This window comes from Tachyglossus aculeatus, chromosome 18, assembly GCF_015852505.1.
Source record: "Tachyglossus aculeatus isolate mTacAcu1 chromosome 18, mTacAcu1.pri, whole genome shotgun sequence".
Classification (NCBI taxonomy): Eukaryota; Metazoa; Chordata; class Mammalia; order Monotremata; family Tachyglossidae; genus Tachyglossus; species Tachyglossus aculeatus.
The window spans coordinates 10,481,733-10,490,739 of record NC_052083.1 but is presented as its reverse complement, the minus strand read 5'-3'; the positions used below and the strand labels follow the sequence as shown (position 1 = coordinate 10,490,739).

Genomic DNA, 9,007 nt, shown 5'->3' with positions numbered 1-9,007 from the left:
TTCCCCAAAGTCACTTCTTGACCTGGTTAGTCCTGGCTAAATATGCTCCAATGTGCAGTCACCATATGCTTAGCATTAGACACACCAGTCTGCATTTTCACATTTTACCCATTGTTCTTTTAATATAATAATACATTTTCTGCCTTCTAGGAGGATACAGCCATCATCTGTCTCTGTTCTGCCCTCTTCCCCCTATCTCGTCCTTTCCCCTCTCCTCCATTGAGTCTTGAGAGAAATAGTAGTAGACACTAAGCTCCTCCTGGGCAGGCATCACATCTACCAACTCCGCTGTATTGTACTTTCCCAGGTTCTTAGTGCAGCGATCTACACACAGAAAGGACTCAATAAATACCATAAAAATACTTATAGTCCTGATCCCTTTAATACATTTGTGACCATTATCAATCAATCAGTAGTATTGATTGACTGCTTACTGTCTGCAGATCACTCTAGTAAGCTCTTGAGAGAGTGAAAATTGACTTTTTTCCATGTTGATAATCACTAGCAATTCTGCTTGAATCCATTCATGTTGCCCTTTCCCCAAAGTCAAATCCAACCCCAAACAAACTGGCCAAACCCAGAGCTCTTGAGCAATTGGCAGACACACAAAGAGAAAAAGAATAGAACAATTTTCTCAGAATTTTGTAGGAAAAGTCGAAGGCAAAAAATATATCGGAGAGACAATGCTAATTCAGATTTCACCTGTGAATCTCCAGTCAGCCTTAGCAGAGCTTAAAGACGTCCTATGCACTTAATGTTTCAAGGAATTCATTTCATATTCATATGTTTTATTCGCTTTAGCACTTTCAATTTCAAGGCACTTTGCCTCCTCACCTCTCATCCCTTCACACCATACAATTCTTCTCCCTTTTCTACTTTGCCAAAATAACCTCTCAGTCCCTTTCTGATGTGGATTTTTCTCAGTTCTTTCCTGGAAGCTCTTGCATTTAACCATAGAGGAAGCCCTCATTTCCTCTTCTCACTCCCTTCTGTGTCACCCTGACTTGCTCCCTTTATTCATTCTCCCCTCTGAGCCCCACAACACTTATGTACTTAACTGTAATTTTATTTATTTGTATTAGCATGTGTCTCCCCCTCTAGACTGGAAGCTCATTGTGAGTAGGGAATATGTCTGTTATATTGTTATAATGTACTCTCCCAAGCACTTGGTACAGTGCTCTGCACACAGTAAGTGCTCAATAAATACGATTGACGGACTGACTGACCATTTTTACTGATTCCCTCAGAGACTGCCCATCCTTTCAAGAGAACTTAAACAGTTCTTCGGTCAGAAATTTTCTACCTACATTCCCCTACTTCTGATTGGCAAAAAACGTGACCGGAAGACACAAATCAGGGGAGTGTTCTTCCTCTCACTCCCTAGCTTCTGTTCCCTGTCGGCCCCTCTTTGGGATCCAACTCCCTGGAGCTGCAAGAATGGGATCCGAGATTGATCCGGGCCAGCCTCTATGGCTCAAACCATCAGAGCCAGCAACGTGTCAGGCCACAGAAAAATTAGTATTCAGATTTTCCTTAACCATTACTTCTCCTTCCTGCAGGTGAATGATTTTCACCTTTCATTTTTTTCAGGTATCATATTTCCCTTATTACTTTGAGGCTTCACTTTCAGAGCCAGTTTGGCAGCAGCAGGGCCCGAATCAAGAAGAGGATGGAGAGCAAAGAAAAATAAAAACCTTAGGCTGCTTCATCCTTTGGGGGAATTTTTAAGGAGTTGGGGTGCCTGAAATATATTTTGGAGAACTTTGCAGGGGCAGCAGTATCACAAGATGACACATTATGCTGGAGTGTCAAGCATTTGCTGTTCCTGGCTGTACCTGTTAGGTGGCAGCAAACCTCTTGGCATGCTCCTTTTTGTTAAAAAGAACTGGTAAGTGTAGTTACAGTTTCAGGTTCATAAGCAATTTGGTTCAAAGATGCTTAATCCTGTAGAATTGTTCCATCGACTCTCCCTTGATAGTCTGCCTCGACTTTCAGAAGCTACCTCTCTTGCTGGCAGTCTCAGTTTGAGGGCAAGTAGCCTGAGCTTCCTTTGGCTAATTACCCTGTCCATTAGACATTCATGCCCTGCTTCTCAGGGCTTGACTGAAGTCACAAATAATAATCCTAGTAACGACCGTAACTGTGGTATTTGCTAAATGCTTACTGTGTGCCAAGCACTAGGCTTGGGGTAAAGACAAGAAAATCACTTGTAGTCACTGAGTTTTGAATCTGCAGAATCCCTTTCAACCTTAGACAACTACTTCCACATCTCCATTTTCTGCTGCTGTGTACCTTTCTCATGCTCATTTAAGTGTGCTTCACTTTGACACCTCTGGGCCCATCCCCAGCATGGAGTGGCACAGATGTAGTGCTGCAGATTGGATAGAACACAGGCTTGGGAGTCAGAGGGTCATGGGTTCTAATCCCAACTCCACAGTGTGTCTGCTGTGTGACTTTGGGCAAGTCACTTAACTTCTCTGGGCCTCAGTTTCCTCATCTTTAAAATGGGGATTAAGAGTGTGAGCCCTAGGTGGGGCAGGGACTGTGCCCAACCTGATTAACTTGAATCTAAACCAGTGCTCAGAACAGTACGTGGCACATAGTAAGTGCTTAAGAAATACCATAATTATTTTATTTATTTACATGGAGGAACGAGGCAAGACGTTTATAAAATTGCCTCAACACCAAAGTTCACCCCGCAGGCATGAGTTTATGGGATGTAAGTAGAGCTAGACCTGTTGTAAAATGAGCTGACTGAAGTCTCCCACAATTGTGGTGACAATTCAGTCAGAGTCATCCTGGAGATGCCCGGTGAAACCCAGACGTAATGTTGATGGACGCGAAGCTGCAGGGAGCGGGGCACACACGGCGCGCAAAGAGGACGCCAAGGTTGGCCAAGAGCTTCGTCTCCCCACCCGTGGCCTTCTGAGGATTTTCATGTAGACGCCGAGACACTGATGTGCAGCGATGGATAAAGAGAAAGACAGCGAGAGGCACTGGAGGAGATGGAGAGAAATGGGAAGATAATGACAGACTCCGGGAGACAGAAAGTTACTCTCCTTTCAACCACACCCATGTGCGTAAATAGAACTCCATCAGTAGCTTCATGGTGGAAAATGAAGGACAGCTATATATAAGTATTAAACTACTATGAAAGTTTTATAGATACTGTGAGTTCTTTATTGTTAGCTTAATTTTTATCAAGGTGTAGATACCAGATTAGTGCCACAGCAAAATTTTCCTGGGGATCTACTAAGTGAATCTATAATTTTATTCATTCAGTAATTTTTACTGGCACTTTCTGAATGCTTAGCACTGTACCAGAGTACTGGGAAATCACAAGGATGATAGCTTGATGGGTTCCTGGCCCCTGGAGCGTGACAGTGGAAGAGTTCAGGGAAAAGAGGGCGCTATCCCCAGGTACACAAGGAATTATTGAAGTGATAAAAATAGGAAATAATAATAATTGGATATTTGTTAATTCCTTACTATGTGTCAAGCACTGTACTAAGCTCTGGGGTGGATAAAAGATAATCAGGTGCCGCATGAGGCTCAGAGTCTAAGTAGGAGGGAGAACAGACATTGAATCTCCATTTTGCAGATGAGGGAACTGAAGCACAGAGAAGTTAAGTGATTTGCCTAAGGCCACACAGCAGACAGGAGTTGGAGCTGGGATAGGAACTCGGGTCTTCTGACTCTCAGACCCACGATCTTTCCACTAGGCATGCTGCTTTCCAACCAAATTAAGGAAAACAAATTAAGGAAGCAAGGCAACAGTAAGACCCAGAAGAGCTTCAAAATATTACAGCTAAAGGAGCCTCCTTGTGGTCAAGGATCATGTCTACTAACTCTTCTCTGCTCTAGCAGAATCCACTAGTCAGTAGCCTTCTCAGCTTTCAAAAATTCGGAAGGTGTTCTGCTGTTTTCAATTCTAACTGGACTGCTCCAACAGGACAAGATTGAACTTTCGTAGGATAATGGGGGAGGAAGGTGGGGTAGCAGGGGTCTCCCTCTCCCATGAGCTTCTGGCTGCTCAGATGGAGGGGTTGCTGTGGAGATTGCATGGCTGCCACTTCAGCTCCTGTTTTCATCCCTGAAAACCTATAAAACAGTATGTTTGTGCGTTGCCATCCAGATAATCAGGAAACTAAGCAGGATGTCATTGAATGAAGCAGAATGCTTTCTGTTTGAAAAGTGAGCTCAGGAAAGAGCCAAGGAGAAATGAGTTGCATTTATACAATATCTTTCTTCAATAAATCAATTTTGCTTTGTGGGGAAGATGCCTCTCAGTACCTCAGTTTCATCATCTGTAAAATGGGGTAAAATACCCATTCTCCCTCCTACTTAGGCTTTGAGTCCAATGAGAGACAAGACTGTGCTCAACCTGATTATCTTTTATGTACCCCAGTGCTTTAGTACTGCTGTGTGTCCTTAGGCAAATTACTTACCTTCTCTGATCCTCAGTCAGCTCTTCTGTAAAACAGGAATAAAATACCTATTCTCCCTTCCTTTTAGAGTGTGAGCCTCATGTGTGACAGATACTGTGTATGGTTTGATTACATTGTACCCCATGGCTCAATAATAATAATAATGGCATTTATTAAGCGCTTACTAAGTGCAAAGCACTGTTCTAAGTGCTGGGGAGGTTACAGGGTGATCAGGTTGTCCCATGGGGGGGCTCTCAGTCTTAATCCCCATTTTACAGATGAGGTAACGGAGGCACCGAGAAGTTAAGTGACTTGCCCAAAATCACGCAGCTGACAATTGGTGGAGCTGTGATTTGAACCCATGACCTCTGACTCCAAAGCTCTTTCCACTGAGCCAAGCTGCTTCTCAACACAGTGCTCAGCACATAGTAAGTGCTCAATAAATACTACTGTTATTATTGCTATTCCTGGGAATTGAGTAACTGCATACTTTGCGCTCAGTGGAACTTAGTCTTGGGGAAGTGAAATAGAAGGACAATTCTGACTTGTTCATGAACAACACGAAGTTGAGGGTGGGGACTCTCATTGGAAAGATCTATCTTAAACAAGAAATCTCCCCATCTATTCTTTGCTCCGGAAGGCCCACTTGGTGATGAGATTAGCTCCTCAACAGAAGTTCGGACCAGGGTGTTAGAAATGATCGGTAGGACAAGGAAAGTGCAAACTAGTAATCATTTTCATATGACACTTGAGAAATGTTAAAGCTGAGTAAAGCAGCATGAGTTAGCCAATCGTCTCTACTGATGATGTCACCCACTTTCTGCTTCCTCCAGCCCTATGATTAATAAAGGGGGATTATTACAGTAACCAACTCTTGTGGGCAACAATGACATCAGCAGCAGCTGAGCAAACTGACTGAATTGACTTGTGTCTATGTCTGTGTGTGTTTGTGTTGGGTTTTTGTGTGTGTATATGTGTGGAGGAGCATGCGCTCATGTAGCTTTTTCTATGACTAACAAGTAGCTAATACCATTTGATGGAACAAAAACTTCTTGAGACTGACAGAACACTTTGGGTGGAACCTTTAAATAGTGGCCACCATTTTAATTCTTCTAATTTCATGGTCAAATGATGTTTAAGTTGGCTCAAAATGTACTATCGGTCTCCCCGACTCTCCCCGCCCCTGTTCATTAAGGGGTCAAGAGCAACTGTGGTCTTTTGCTATAAGCTTCCTTTCCCACTGAGGAGTAACGTGATGGCTTTTCCTTCATTAGTCACTTTATCCTGCCTTTTGGGGCAACTCAATGTGTCTATGGAGGATGGATTAAAACAATTTAAAAAAGTTAAACACTGAGGGTAGAATGCATAGACTCCAGTTAATCTCTTGAAGAATGTTGTGTTTAATTACATTTTCTTTTCTGAACTGATACAGACTTATAGAAATCCTGCCTGCTATTTAACCTTTGCAAACATGACCTTCCTAAAATTAGAGCAGAGCACCTGGAAATATTTATGGACTGAATTGAAATGTCGTTGTGAAAGCCCAGCTAGTTCAAACTGTATGCTTACCCTGGCAAGCGACAGCAGGGCTTTGTGCACACTGGATGTGATTCCAACAGCAGGTCAGGGACTTTGGACCCCTCCTATCAGGCTAACTCTTGCACATGAGCCAGGTAGCATTTAAGCTGATTAAAAAAAAAAGTGTGCCCCAAACTCTCTCCAAACCCTATTTGTGTTCTGTTTTCCTCAGAAGTTCCAAATCAAAACAGGTGTTGAAGGGCTCCCATTGGCGGGGATAACCACTTTTGTTGTGTAAAATATACCAGGAACCTGTTTGTCTGATTTGTAATTTTCCTCACTTAATTAGGCAGTAGAGTCCCCATTGTGAAAGTGACTTCTGTATACTGATCAATGACATAGATAAGCCTTAACCAGGCCTTCATGGACGTTCTTCCTCTTAAGCACTTCTAATTTTCTACAGGCCTCCTATGATGATATTCCTGTTTCCTGAATGAACCAATGCTATGTAAATTATGAACGACTTAGCATCAGAGTAATACCTGAAGACATCATGGCATAATGGATAGAGAATGGGCTTGGGAGTCAGAAAGTCATGGGCTCTAATCCCAGCTCTGCCATGTGTCTGCTGTGTGATCTCGGGCCAGTCACTACACTTCTCTGTGCCTCAGTTACCTCATCTGTAAAATGGGGATCGAGATCGTAAGCCCGAAGTGGAACAGGGACTGTGTTCACCCCGATTAGCTTGTATCCACCCCAGTCATTCGAATGGTGCCCGACACATAGAAAGCACTTAATAATACCATTATTATTATTAATATTATTATTATTATTACCTTCAAGAGCCCTGGGGTTATGCACTCACCGAGTTTGGGTCCACTTTTGGATCTTGCTTCTTATTTGACCATGTAGTTTCCTTAAGCTCTTCTCTCCTCCCCAGACTTCAACTTTTTCTCGTGCTCCGAATGTTACTTCCCTATGGAGAAGAAATCTGAACCATCCAGAAATATTTAGAAATAAATTAGAGCAATCCTACCTGAGGCACTGTGGTGACTACACTCTTGGAGGAAATGAGAATGTAGTCTGATGGCACAGACTCATGTTTTCCTGGGTTTTCTTCTTAAACCACCTTTTGGACATTGCTTTTGTAGGACTTAAGTCATCCAACTGACTCAGGGGATAAGCCTGGGAGTTGGGGCAGAGTTGTCTGCTGGGGACACCGTTTGAATTCAGCATAGCCTAATGAAAAGAGCATGGATTTAGGAGTCAGAGGGCCTGAGTTCTAATCCTGGATCTGCCACTTGTCTACTGTGTGACCTTGGCAAGTCACTTCACTTCTCTGTGCCTCAGTTACCTCATCTGTAAAATGGGGATTAAGACCCTGAGCCCCACGTGGGACTTGGACCGTGTCCAATCTGATTATCTTGTATCTACCCCTGTACTTAGTACAGTCCCTGGCACATAGTACGCACTTAACAGACACCTTAAAAAAAGTTTCAAGTATCTTGACCTTGGCCCTCTGTTTCCTGTGTGTGGTGCCCAGACAAACAGTAAGTGGCCTCTCAGATGGGGTGATGTCTACTTCAGGAAGCTGCCATCATCACAGGTGTCTTCCCACTCCTTCCCCTCCATCTCTACTTGCCTCCTTTCAAGAATTTGACTCCAGGGGAATAATGAATTCCTCAAGACTTTAGTGCACTATATATGGACACATTCACATGCCCATCCACTTCCACAGATGAGTCAGCTTGATCTTGTGCTATGCTTTATCATCTGCTTCAGTAGACCACCTAGTCTCTGGGCATTTCCAACACAACAATGTCTTGTCTTGCCTCATGCTGTCGAGTCATCTCCTACCAAGAGCGACACCATGGACACATCTCTCCCAGAACGCTCCACCTCCAGCTGCAATTGTTCTGGTAATGTACCCGTAGAGTTTTCTTGGTAAAAATACAGAAGTGGTTTACCACTACCTCCTTCCACAAAGTAAACTTGAGTCTCCGCCCTCGACTGTCTCCCATGCTGCTGCTGCCCAGCACAGGTGAGTTTGCAACAGATTGCCTTCCATTCTCTAGCCACTGTCCAAGCTAAGAATGGAATGGGTATGCCTCTGCTTGACTCTCCCTCCCGTAGTCGAGACCGATAGAGTACTGGAAACTCTCCAGATGCGACGCTGGGATGGGACACAACAGTGAGTATGGAATTAATACAGAAATTAACCCCAAGTAAATTCACAATGAGAGCTCAGATGTCACCAAGAGGAGATGCTGTTGTATTCATTAGGTAGGGAAGACTCCATTCAGTTAAGATATCCTCAAAGCAAACACAATGGGAGCCAGTCAATCAGTGGTATTTAATGAGGGCTTATGGTTTGCAGAGCACTGTACTAAGCACTTGGGAGAGTTCTTACAATAATGGAAGGATTTTCTTTTAAATGAGGGCTCAAAAATAGGGTTAGATGTACTAAATTAGAGATGGACAGTACATTGAATGGGAACTAAGACCCATCAGTTAATAGTATTTGTCGAGTACTTACTGTTTATACAGCATTTTACTAACTCCTTGGGAGAGTGTGATAGAGTTAGTAGACATCCCCTGTTAGTGTTGAAGCTCTTTGTGGGCAGAGAACTTGCCACTTTTTTACACTGTATTTCCCAAGAGCCTGGCACAGTGAAGTACATCAAGCGGGAATTCAATAAATAATAATAATTATGGCATTTGTTAAGGGTTTACTATGTGCCAGGCACTCTACTAAGCACAGGGGTAGACACAGCAAGTTGGGTTGGACACTGTCCCTGTCCCATGTGGGGCGCATAGTCTCAATCCTCATTTTACAGGTAAGGTAACTGAGGCACAGAGAAGTGACTTGCCCAAGATCACACAACAGAGAAGTGGCAGAGTAGAGATTAGAACCCATGACCTTCTGACTCTCAGGGCCGTGGTCTATCCACTATGCCATGCTGCTTCTAAATGCTACTACTACCGCTACTTACAATAATAATTTATAGATAGGAGGCAGAAGGAAAGTGGAGATTCTATTTTAATCACTCAAGGAATAGGTT

The 9,007-nt window shown here is 43.3% G+C and overlaps 1 non-coding gene across 1 annotated transcript; it reads right to left on the bottom strand.

Moving 5' to 3' along the window:
* Positions 1-7,990: 7,990 nt before the first annotated feature.
* LOC119940469 lies at positions 7,991-8,128 on the bottom strand. The gene has a single exon (XR_005454947.1). It is a non-coding gene; the product is annotated as a small nucleolar RNA SNORA7 (small nucleolar RNA).
* Positions 8,129-9,007: the final 879 nt, after the last annotated feature.